The following is a 13354-nucleotide window of genomic DNA, read 5'->3' on the forward strand; positions in this document are numbered from 1 at the left end:
AATTCATCTGCTTCTCCTTATTTTCCATTATTAATTCCCGAGACTCACTTTCTATAGGACCAATGCCCACTTTGTTATCTCTTCTTTTTTAAGCAGCTCTAAAAACATACTGTATGTTTTATAAATATCGAAATATGTAGCTATTATAATTACATTATAATATATTTTTATGAAGGAAAACTGATCTTAACTTTATTTCAATGTTATATCGACACTGCATGATTGGAGCGTGCATCTCTGATCATCGTAACTCGTTGCTTTAAAAATGTCACCTCATCTCCTCCTCTGATTCTTTTACCAATTCTGTGTCCACTGGTTCTGGACCCTTCTGCCACTGGAAACAGTTTCTCTTTATTTACTCTATAAAAACCCTTCACAATGGTGAAAACAATTGTTAACTGTCTCATTAACATCTCTGCTCTGAGATCAAGCCCAGCTTCACAGAACCCAGACCCATATTCTTTCCACATTAACTGAATTCCCACATCTCTTGTACCATTCTCATAAATCTCCTGTGCTCCCTCTCTAAGGCCTTGACATCCCTGGTGAAATGTGAAGCCAAGAATTAGACACAGTGCTCTCGCTGAGGCCTGTAAACAGTGAGATTTATAACGGTTCCACACAACTTCCTTGTTTCTGTCTCGAACTCCCATTTCATGTTTCTAACTCAGTGTTGTCTCTGAGCTGTTGAAACTGCCTGAATAAATATTTCCGCCAAACAAAGTGCTCAACTTAGACAGCCCGGAAAGTTGGAAGGGACAAAGGCGGTGACCAAGTACACCAGCTCCAAGTAAACCTCCACCATGAACTGAAAAACACTCTAAACACAAGGGCTCTTTTTAAAGAACCACCCACAATCTCTCTGAAAAAGCTGCACCAACATCTCTCGATAGAATCGGTTTATTTATTTGGTTTTAATGCTAAGTATCACTCTGGATCTTTCTCACTGTCTTTGTATATTCTGTTTCAATCTGGTATGGAGTTTCTCGGAAGATGAGTTTCACTGCCTGGGAGGATCTTTGTGGTTTTCCTGGAGAATGCGGGAACAGTGAAGTGGTCACCTGCACTGAGCAGGTCAAGCGCAAGATGCAAACATGTGGTGCCTGCTCTGAAACGGCAGGGTCGCACTCCCCGTGGATTCGGCAGTCAAAAAACTCAACCATTTCTCCCAAGCACTGAACAAAGACTCTTTTCAGAGCCACCCACCGCCTCATCGGGTCAGCAGTGACCTGGGAACGGGAGCTGGGATGTGTTATTAAATAATTTACATTGTGCTCTCGTAATATTCTAGCCTCTGAATTTAGCCTTTCCAACGCACCAGGGTTATGGCGAGAGTTTTCATTGTTTATTTCTTGGATGTGCAGACGATGTTATAAAGTTGCTGAATTAGAATTAGAACATTACAGCGCAGTACAGGCCCTTCGGCCCTCGATGTTGCGCCGACCTGTGAAACCATCTGACCTACACCATTCCATTTTCATCCATATGTCTATCCAATGACCACTTAAATGCCCTTAAAGTTGGCGAGTCTACTACTGTTGCAGGCAGGGCGTTCCACGCCCCTACTACTCTCTGAGTAAAGAAACTACCTCTAACATCTGTCCTGTATCTATCACCCCTCAACTTAAAGCTATGTCCCCTCGTGTTTGCCATCACCATCCGAGGAAAAAGACTCTCACTATCCACCCTATCTAACCCACTGATTATCTTATATGTCTCTATTAAGTCACGTCTCCTCCTCCTTCTCTCCAACGAAAACAACCTCAAGTCCCTCAGCCTTTCCTCGTAAGACCTTCCCTCCATACCAGGCAACATCCTAGTAAATCTCCTCTGCACCCTTTCCAAAGCTTCCACATCCTTCCGATAATGCGGTGACCAGAACTGCACGCAATACTCCAGGTGCGGTCTCACCAGAGTTTTGTACAGCTGCAGCATGACCTCGTGGCTCCAAAACTCAATCCCCCTACTAATAAAAGCTAACACACCATATGCCTTCTTAACAGCCCTATTAACCTGGGTAGCAACTTTCAGGGATTTATGTACCTGGACACCAAGATCCCTGTGTTCATCTACACTACCAAGAATCTTCCCATTAGCCCAGTACTCTGCATTCCTGTTACTCCTTCTAAAGTGAATCACCTCACACTTTTCCGCATTAAACTCCATTTGCCATCTCTCAGCCCAGCTCTGCAGCCTATCTATGTCCCTCTGTACCCGACAACATCCTTCGGCACTATCCACAACTCCACCGACCTTCGTGTCATCCGCAAATTTACTAACCCACCCTTCTACACCCTCTTCCAGGTCATTTATAAAAATGACAAACAGCAGTGGCCCCAAAACAGATCCTTGCGGTACACCACTAGTAACTAAACTCCAGGATGAACATTTGCCATCAATCACCACCCTCTGTCTTCTTTCAGCTAGCCAATTTCTGATCCAAAGCTCTAAATCACCTTCGACCCCATACTTCCGTATTTTCTGCAATAGCCTACCGTGGGGAACCTTATCAAACGCCTTACTGAAATCCATATACACAACATCCACTGCTTTACCCTCATCCATCTGTTTGGTCACCTTCTCGAAAAACTCAATAAGGTTTGTGAGGTACGACCTACCCTTCACAAAACCGTGCTGACTATCACTAATGAACTTATTCTTCTCTAGATGATTATAAATCCTGTCTCTTATAACCTTTTCCAACATTTTACCCACAACCGAAGTAAGGCTCACAGGTCTATAATTACCAGGGCTGTCTCTACTCCCCTTCTGGAACAAGGGGACAACATTTGCTATCCTCCAGTCTTCCGGCACTATTCCTGTCGACAATGACGACATAAAGATCAAGGACAAAGGCTCTGCAATCTCCTCCCTGGCTTCCCAGAGAATCCTAGGATAAATCTCATCTGGCCCAGGGGACTTATCTATTTTCACACTTTCCAAAATTGCTAACACCTCCTCGTTGTGAACCTCAATCCCATCTAGCTTAGTAGCCTGAATCTCAGTATTCTCCTCGACAACATTTTCTTTCTCTACTGTAAATACTGACGCAAAATATTCATTTAACGCTTCCCCTATCTCCTCTGATTCCACACACAACTTCCCACTACTATCCTTGATTGGCCCTAATCTAACTCTAGTCATTCTTTTGTTCCTGATATACCTATAGAAAGCCTTAGGGTTTTCCCTGATCCTATCTGCCAATGACTTCTCGTGTCCTCTCCTTGCTCTTCTTAGCTCTCCCTTTAGATCCTTCCTGGCTAGCTTGTAACTCTCAAGCGCCCTAACTGAGCCTTCACGTCTCATCCTAACATAAGCCTTCTTCTTCCTCTTGACAAGCGCTTCAACTTCATTGGTAAACCACGGCTCCCTCGCTCGACAACTTCCTCCCTGCCTGACAGGTACATACTTATCAAGGACACTCAGTAGCTGCTCCTTGAATAAGCTCCACATTTCGATTGTTCCCATCCCCTGCAGTTTCCTTCCCCATCCTACGCATCCTAAATCTTGCCTAATCGCATCATAATTTCCTTTCCCCCAGCTATAATTCTTGCCCTGCGGTATATACCTGTCCCTGCCCATCGCTAAGGTAAACCTAACTGAATTGTGATCACTATCACCAAAGTGCTCACCTACATCTAAATCTAACACCTGGCCGGGTTCATTACCCAGTACCAAATCCAATGTGGCATCGCCCCTGGTTGGCCTGTCTACATACTGTGTCAGAAAACCCTCCTGCACACACTGGACAAAAACTGACCCATCTAAAGTACTCGAACTATAGTATTTCCAGTCAATATTTGGAAAGTTAAAGTCCCCCATAACAACTACCCTGTTACTCTCGCCCCTGTCGAGAATCATCTTCGCTATCCTTTCCTCTACATCTCTGGAACTATTCGGAGGTCTATAAAAGACTCCCAACAGGGTGACCTCACCTGTCCTGTTTCTAACCTCGGCCCATACTACCTCAGTAGACGAGTCCTCAAATGTCCTTTCTGTTGCTGTAATACTCTCCTTGATTAACAATGCCACACCCCCCCCTCTTTTACCATCTTCTCTGTTCTTACTGAAACATCTAAATCCCGGAACCTGCAACATCCATTCCTGTCACTGACCCGAAACGTTAACTCTGCTTCTCTTTCCACAGATGCTGCCAGACCTGCTGAGTGATTCCAGCATTTCTTGTTTTTGTTTCATAACATTTCTGTTGGGTGAAAATGGGAAATGTTGTCCTTTCACTCGGGTGGCTAAGAAAACAAAACAGGTCATTAAAAGCACTGTAGCTGCAGAAACACTGGGTCTTGTGGAGGCTCTGGATATGGGGTTTTATTTTTCAAATATTTTTGGTGAAATTCTGAACAAGGGACAAACTGAAGATAGAAGACCCATCGAACGTTATGTAGATAATCGTTCTTTGTGGGACAATGTACACTCCACAAAAAGGTATGAGTGAGAAAAGATTATGTACTGACCTTGCTGGTTGAAACAAATGCTGGAGAGAAAGGAAATCTCCAAACTTAAATGAGAAGATGCAAGTCATCAGCTATCCAATTGTTTCACAAAAAGAAATGCTACTGCAAATAAATTGTTAGGATTGCTAGAGGAAGGGCATCTCACAATGTAATACTTTGTTTTGATTTATTTTGAAATATTTTTTGAGGTTGTTAACTGGGGTCTTACTTGAGCAGTGCAAGCAGACACTTACTGAGACTGATGGAGGGTTTTGAATGAGGAGCTACATGTTTGTAATCCTTTTACTCTGTACAATAAATGTGAAACTTGATAAAGATAGGCTCCAGCATTATCCTTCCATAACAAGCTTTCTGGAGTTTAACGCCACACAGTGTACCAATACCCTACTAATTGGTTCCTCAAAAACTGGAATAGGAATTAGAGGTGTCAGTTTTATTGCAGGTTGCAGCTTTCCCACAATTGGGCACATATGATACGTTTTACAAAACTGAATTATGTCCTTGTGAAGACCTGGCCAGTTAAAATGTTGACTTCCAGATCCCTACATGTTCTGCCATAGGAATTTCATGGGCTATTCTTAATATTTCCAAGTGATACTTGGCTGATACCACTATCTGGTGAACCACCATCCATTCTTCATCCGTGGGTCTGTGAGGAGGTCTCCAGTTCCTCATCAGAATCCCATTTTTAACATAATAGCATTCTGGAACTCTCTCTGCTTCAGCTTCAGTTTGAGCCGATTGTGCCTCTTTACTTAACTCTGGATCGGCTTGCTGAGCATTGATCAGAGATTTGCTGAACATTTCCTTCAGATTATCCAAATCCCCCCCAAAATTTCAGATGGCCAAATATCTGTCTGTCGTGCTAACCTGACCTTTGACAATGGAACTTGCTTAGCCATTGCTCTGTTCACTACACATGAAGGAATAAATCCTGGAACCTTTTCCTGCAACTGCTCTGTCTCCTTGACTTCACTTGGTCTTTCCGTGATCTCTGGAGAAGCTACTCGCTTTGCTCCGGCCAAATCAATCCCTCAGGAGTAGGTCAACTCCATCTACAGGTAAACTATGGACAACTCCTACAGTTACCATTCCAGACATTAGGTCACACTCCAGGTGCACCCAATACAAAGGTGCGGGTATGTACTCCCCACTAATACTGTTCACTAAAACTTAGCATTCAATGTGCTCTCTGGTGGAAAAGTCATGCCTTTCCCCAGCAAAAGAGTTTCAGTGGCTCCTGTATCCCTAAGTATAAATACAGGTTTACCTGCCTCACTTTGCCTTTTGACAAGAATTCCCTGCAGCTCTTAGGTATCTTTATCATCTTCCCCACACTCACAGTGGTGTTTGTACTTGGCCTTACAGCTACAATCAGAGATACAGCCTGATCTGCCGTCCTCTCAGTCAGAGCCCCTTTCTCTGTATTGGCCTTGCATACCCCAATAAATCCCATGGGTTTACCCTGTAACTTCCAGCAATCTGCACTAAGGTGCCCCGCCTTGTGGCAACGGAAACACTTTGGCTTTCACACCTTACTTTCACCTTCAGCATCTTCCTTTCTGGCCAGAGGAGGAAATCCTGGGTTGGTCCCAGCTGTCCATCCTTGTCCCTGGCTACTTGCCTTCCTTTCACCCTCCCATCTTCTATCCTTCTTCATTTTGTGGGGTTGACGGAGAAAGGGTTTGGACATGTAAACAAGCTCATAATCATCAGCGATCTCAGCTGCCTGTCTGGCTGTTGAAAGCTTCTGGTTCTCTGTGTGGGTTCTTACTCATGAAGGAAATGAATTTTTATCTTCTTTCAGAAGAATTATTTCCCTTAGGCTCTCATATATGGCCTCTACCTTTAGTGCCTGCATCCAACAATCAAAGTTAATTTGTGTTATCTTCTCAAATACTATAAAAGTCTGCTTAGACTGTTTCCAGAGGTTCCGAAATTTCTGCCTGCAAGCTTCAGGAACCAGCTCATAAGCAGTGAGAATAGTCTTTTTTTTCATCTCATAATCTGCGGAAGCCTCCTGAGAGAACACAATTTTCGAGAACAGAATAACATGGGGACATTTAAGATGAAATAATTAATCAATCATGTATTGCTAACAAGCTAACTTTTAGAGGTTCAGCATGCAGCTTATCAGAAATTAATAGTAGCTCTTTCAGTGCTGTGGGGACAGCTTATCAGTAGGAGTAGAAGGAGTAGACTAGCAAGCAAGATTCACAGGACAGCTGAAGCTGCTTCATAAAAGCCTATATTGTACTACAGTTCAAAAACAGATAAGAGCCATGAGAAAATGAAGTAAGAAGTTAAAAACACATTGACAAGGCAGGCTCTGACACCAAGAAACTGCAGAGTTTGTAAACCAATTGGGAACTTAAAGGGGGTGTCACTGATGTGTATGAAGAACTATAAGAAAGGCTTGATTTTCTTGCACCACCACAGAGGAGAAAGGTGGAGGCAAAGGTGTTGTTGTAATTTGCTTTGCTGATGATGTAACCAAGAAGTACTGCAATAAAGTTTCTTAAAGCTACAGTCGGACTTCGTCTCTCTTTGTGCAACTAGTGGGATCCAACACCTCCTCAGAAAGTATAGCATAAACTTCATGAGCTCTGCCTATCAACCTGCTTTGCATGAGCAGTGTCCAGTTTTCTTTCAGCCACCTCATCTGTTTAGCTATCCTTTCAAAAGAAATGAAAAATGCCTCTACATCATTTTCCTCAAATTTCGGGAGGGCTTGCTCAAATTTAAATACCTCCCCATTGGGTCCTGGGTTGGAGTCAGGTCTTTCCTCACCATAAGTTTGATTGTGGTCAAGGACATTCTTCTTTTTTAGTTCCACCCTTTTTAATTGGAATACCCTTTCTCGCTACCTTTCCCTTACCTGCCTCTTTTCTTATAAAAGCATAGAAAATAGGAGCAAGAGTAGGTCATTAGGCCCTTCGAGCCTGCTCCGCCATTCATTATGATCATAGCTGATCATCCAACTCAGTAGCCTGTTCCCACTTTTGCCCCATACTCTTTGATCCCTTTAGACCCAAGAGCTATATCTAACTCCTTCTGGAAAACATTCAATGTTTAGGCCTCAACTGCTTTCCGTGGTAGCGAACTCCAGAGGCTCACCACTCTCTGGGTGAAGAAATTTCTCCTCATCGCAGTCCTGAAAGGTTTACCCCGTATCCTTAGACTATGACCCCTGGTTCTGGACTCCCCCATCATCGAGAACATCCTTCCTGCATCTACCCTGTCAAGTCCTGTTAGAATTTTATAGGTTTCTATGAGATCCCCCTCACTCTTCTGAACTCCAGCGAATATAATCCTAACCAACTCAATCTCTCCTCATACATCAGTCCTGCCATCCCAGGAATCAGTCTGGTAAACCTTCGCTGCACTCCCTCTATAGCAAGAACATCCTTTCTCAGATAAGGAGACCAAAACTGCACACAATATTCCAGGTGTGGCCTCACCAAGGCCCTGTACAATTGCAGCAAGACATCCCTGCTCCTGTACTCAAATCCTCTCGCTTTGAAGGCCAACATACCATTTGCGTTTTTTACCGCCTGTTGCACCTGCATGCTTACCTTCAGCGACTGGTGTATGTGAATACCCAGGTGTCGCTGCATATTCCCTTCTCTCAGTTTATAGCCGTTCAGATAATAATCTGCCTTCCTGTTTTTGCTACCAAAGTGGTTAACCTCACATTTATCCACATTATACTGCATCTGCCATGCATTAGCCCACTCACTCAACTTGTCCAAATCATCCTGAAGCCTCTCTGCATCCTCCTCACAACTCAGCCTCCCACTCAGTTGTGTGTCATCTGCAAATTTGGAGATATTACATTTAGTTACCTCACCTAAATCATTAATATATATTGTGAATAGCTGGGGTCCGAGCACCGATCCCTGCGGTACACTACTAGTCACTGCCTGCCATTCGGAAAAAGACCCATTTATCCCTACTCTTTGTTTCCTGTCCAGCAACCAATTTTCTTTCCATCGCAAAACACTACCCCCAATCCCAAGCGCTTTAATTTTACATGTTAACCTCTTATGTGGGACTTTGTCGAAAGCCTTCTGAAAGTCCAAATAAACCACATCCACTGGCTTCCCCTCATCAACTCTACTCGTTACATCCTCAAAGAATTCTAGCAGATTTGTCAAGCATGATTTCCACAGGCCATGCGCGATGCCAATATCATCACCCTCGATAAGAACAAGGGTGATCGCGGTGACTGCAACAATTACCGTGGAATTTCCCTGCTCAGCATAGTGGGGAAAGTCTTCACTCGTGTCACTTTAAACAGGCTCCAGAAGCTGGCTGAGCATGTCTACGCTGAGGCACAGTGTGGCTTTCGAGCAGAGAGATCCATCATTGACATGCTGTTCTCCCTTCGCCAGCTACAGTGGGTGGCACAGTGGCACAGTGGTTAGCACTGCAGCCTCACAGCTCCAGGGACACGGGTTCAATTCTGGGTACTGTCTGTGCGGAGTTTGCAAGTTCTCCCTGTGACTGCGTGGGTTTTCGCCAGGTGCTCCGGTTTCCTCCCACCGCCAAAGACTTGCAGGTGATAAGTAAATTAGGTCATTGTAAATTGTCCCTAGTGTAGGTAGGTGGTAGGGTATATGGGATTATTGTAGGGTTAGTATAAATAGGTGGTTCTTGGTCGGCACAGACTCGGTGGGCCGAAGGGCCTATTTCAGTGCTGTATCTCTAAATTAAAAAAAATAAATAAATGTCGCGAACAACAGATACCCCTCTACATTGGTTTCATAAATCTCACCAAAGCCTTTGACCTCATCAGCAGATGTGGTCTCTTCAGACTACGAGCAAAGGTCGGATATCCACCAAAGCTACTAAGTATCATCACCCCATTCCATGACAATATGAAAGGCTGAATTCAGCATAGCGGAACCTCATCAGACCCCTTTCCTACCCTGAGTGGCGTGAAACAGGGCTGTGTTCTCACACCTACACTGTTTGGGATCTTCTCCTCCCTGCTGCTCTCACATGCATTCAAGTCCTCAGATAAAGAATTTTCCTCCACACAAGATCAGATGGCAGGTTGTTCAACCTTGCCCGACGAAGAGCGAAGACCAAAGTAGAGAAAGTCCTCATCAGGGAACTCCTCTTTGCTGATGATGCTGCATTAACATCCCACACTGAAGAGTGTCTGCAGTGACTGATTGACAGAATTGCTGCTGCCTTCAGTGAATTTGGCCTAACCATCAGCCTCAAGAAAACGAACATCATGGGACAAGACATCAGAAATGCTCCATCTATCAATATCGGCGACCACACTCTGGAAGTGGTTCAAGAATTCACCTACCTAGGCTCAACTGTCACCAGTAACCTGTCTCTCGATGCAGAAATCAACAAGCACATGGGAAAGGCTTCCACTGCTATATCGAGACTGGCCAAGAGAGTGTGGGAAAATGGCGCACTGACATGGAACGCAAAAGTCCGAGTATATCAAGCCTGTGTCCTCAGTAGCTTGCTCTACGGCAGCGAGGCCTGGACAACGTATGTCAGCCAAGAGCGACGACTCAATACATTCCATCTTCGCTGCCTCCGGAGAATCCTTGGCATCAGGTGGCAGGACCGTATCTCCAACACAGAAGTCCTCGAGGCGGCCAACATCCCCAGCATATACATCCTACTGAGCCAGTGGCACTTGAGATGGCTTGGCCATGTGAACCACATGGAAGATGGCAGGATCTGCAAGGACACTTTGTACAGCGAGCTCATCACTGGTATCAGACTCACCGGCCGTCCATGTCTCCGCTTTAAAAACGTTTGCAAACGCGACATGACGTCCTGTCACATTGATCACACGTCGTGGGAGTCAGTTGCCAGTGATCGGCAGAGCTGGTGGGCAACCATAAAGGCGGGGCTAAAGTGTGGCGAGTCGAAGAGACTTAGCAGTTGGCAGGAAAAAAGACAGAAGCGCAAGGGGAGAGCCAACTGCGTAACAGCCCCGACAACCAATTTTATCTGCAGCACCTGTGGAAGAGTCTGTCACTCTAGAATTGGCCTTTATAGCCCCTCCAGGCGCTGCTTCACAAAGCACTGACCACCTCCAGGCACTTACCCATTGTCTCTCGAGACAAGGAGGCCAAAGAAGAAGAAGAAGAAGAAGAAGATTTCCCTTTCGCAAATCCATGCTGACTCTGCCCGATTCTACCACTGTTCTCCCAGTGCTCTGCTATAAAATATTTGTTAATGGACTCGAGAATTTTCCCCACTACTGATGTCAGGCTGACTGGTCTATAATTCCCCGTTTTCTCTCTACCTCCCTTTTTAAATAGTGGGGTCACATTAGCTACCCTCCAATCTGTAGGAACTGTTCCAGAGTCTATAGAATCTTGGAAGATGACCACCAATGCATCCACTATTTCTAGGGCCACTTCCTTAAGTTCTCTGGGTTGTAGATTATCGAACCCTGAGGATTTATCGGCTTGCAATCCCATCAATTTGCCCAACACCATTTCTCTACTAATACTGATTTCTTTCAGTTCCTCTCTCTCCCTCAGCCCTGTGTTCCCCCACATTTCTGTTATGATATGTGTGTCTTCCTTTGTGAAGATAGAACCAAAGTATGCATTTAGTTGGTCAACCATTTCTTTATTTCCCATAATAAATTCCCTGTTTCTGACTATAAGGGACCTACATTTGTCTTCACCAATCTTTTTCTCTTCACATACCTCTAGAAACTTTTACCGTCAGTTTTTATGTTCCCCGCAAGCTTGCTCGCGTACTCTATTTTCCCCTTCTTAATCAATCCCTTGGTCCTCCTTTGCTGAATTCTAAACTGCTCCCAAACCTCCGGTCTGTTGTTTTTTCTGACAAATTTATATGCCTCTTCCTTGGATCTAATGCTATCTCTAACCTCCCTTGGTTACCTTTTTGGCTACCTTTCCCGTTTTACTTTTGCGCCAGACAGGGATAAACAATTGTTGCAGTTCATCTACGCGCTCTTTAAATGTTTGCCATTGTCTATCCACCATCATCCCTTTAAGTAACGATGCCTCTTGAACGTCGCTATCGTACCTGCTTCCACCACCTCCCCCGGCAGCAAGTTCCAGGCACTCACCACCCTCTGTGTAAAGAACTTGCCTCACACATACCCTCTAAACTTTGCCCCTCTCACCTTAAAACTATGTCCCCTAGTAACTGACTCTTCCACCCTCGGAAAAAGCTTCTGACTATCCACTCTGTCCATGCAGCTCAGAACTTTGTAAACCTGTATCATGTCACCCCTCCATCTCCGTCGTTCCAGTGAAAACAATCTGAGTTTATCCAACCTCTCCTCATAGCTAATGCCCTCCAGACCAGGCAACATCCTGGTAAACCTCTTCTGTACCCTCTCCAAAGCCTCCACGTCCTTCTGGTAGGTTGGCGACCAGAATTGCACGCAATATTCTAAGTGTGGCCGAACTAAAGTTCTGTACAGCTGCAACATGACTTGCCAATTTTTATGCTCTATGCCCCGACCGATGAAGGCAAGCATACCGTATGCCTTCTTGACCACCTTATCCACCTGCGTTGCCACTTTCAGTGATCTGTGGATCTGTACGCCCAGATCTCTCGACCTGTCAATACTCCTAAGGGTTCTGCCATTTACTGTATACCTCCCACCTGCATTCGACCTTCCAAAATGCATTTGTCCGTATTAAACTCCATCTGCCATTTCTCCGCCCAAGTCTCCAACCAATCTATATCCTGCTGTATCCTCTGACAATCCTCATCACTATCCGCAACTCCACCCACCTTTGTGTCATCCGCAAACTTACTAATCAGACCAGCCACATTTTCCTCCAAATCATTTATATATACTACAAACAGCAAAGTCCCAGCACTGATCCCTGCGGAACACCACTAGTCACATCCCTCCATTCAGAAAAACACCCTTCCACTGCTACCCTCTGTCTTCTATGACAGAGCCAGTTCTGTATCCATCTTGCCAGCTCACCTCTGATCCCGTGTGACTTCACCTTTTGTACCAGTCTGCCATGAGGGACCTTGTCAAAGGCTTTACTGAAGTCCATATAGATAACATCCACTGCCCTTCCTTTATCAATCATCTTCAAATCATCAAAGGGAGAAGGTATTAACTACTTTCGTGGGCTTAAAAGTCGTACAAGAGAAGAGGTGGACCTAATCTTAGGGAATGAAGCTGGACAAGTGGTAGAAGTATCAGTGGGAGAGCATTTCAGGGATAGTGACCATAACTCTGTAAGATTGAAGGTAGTTATGGAAAAGGACATAGGTAGACCAGAAATAAAGGTACTGAATTGGGGGAAGGCCGATTTCAATATGATAAAACAGGATTTGGCCAAAGTGGACTGGGAGCAGCTACTTGTAGGAAAGTCTACATCAGACCAGTGGGAGTCATTCAAAAAGGAAATAGTGAAAGTTCAGAGACAACATGTCCTCGTAAAGGTGAAGGGTAGGACCAACAATTCCAGGGAACCCTGAATGTCAAGGGATATAGAGGATTGGAAAGGAAAATAAAGGAGGCTTATGGCAGATTAAGAGGGCTGAAAACAGCGGAGGCACTAAGGAGTATAGAAAGTGTAGGGGGGTACTTAAAAAAACACTGGCGGGCAAGATAAAGGAAAATGCCAAAGCATTTTATAAGTATATTAAGGGCAAGATGATAAGCAGGGAAAGAGTAGGACCCATTAGGGACTAACATGGCAATCTGTATGTGGAGCCGGAGGATGTAGGTGAGGTTTTAAATGATTACTTTTCAGCTGTGTTCACGATGGAGAAGGAACAATGTTGGTGAAGAGATCAGGGAGCGGGACTGTGATATACTTGAATCAATTAGCAATGAAAGGGAGGAGGTATTAACTGTTTTAGTGGGCTTAAAAGTGGATAAATCC

Source organism: Heterodontus francisci, chromosome 8, assembly GCF_036365525.1.
Source record: "Heterodontus francisci isolate sHetFra1 chromosome 8, sHetFra1.hap1, whole genome shotgun sequence".
Classification (NCBI taxonomy): Eukaryota; Metazoa; Chordata; class Chondrichthyes; order Heterodontiformes; family Heterodontidae; genus Heterodontus; species Heterodontus francisci.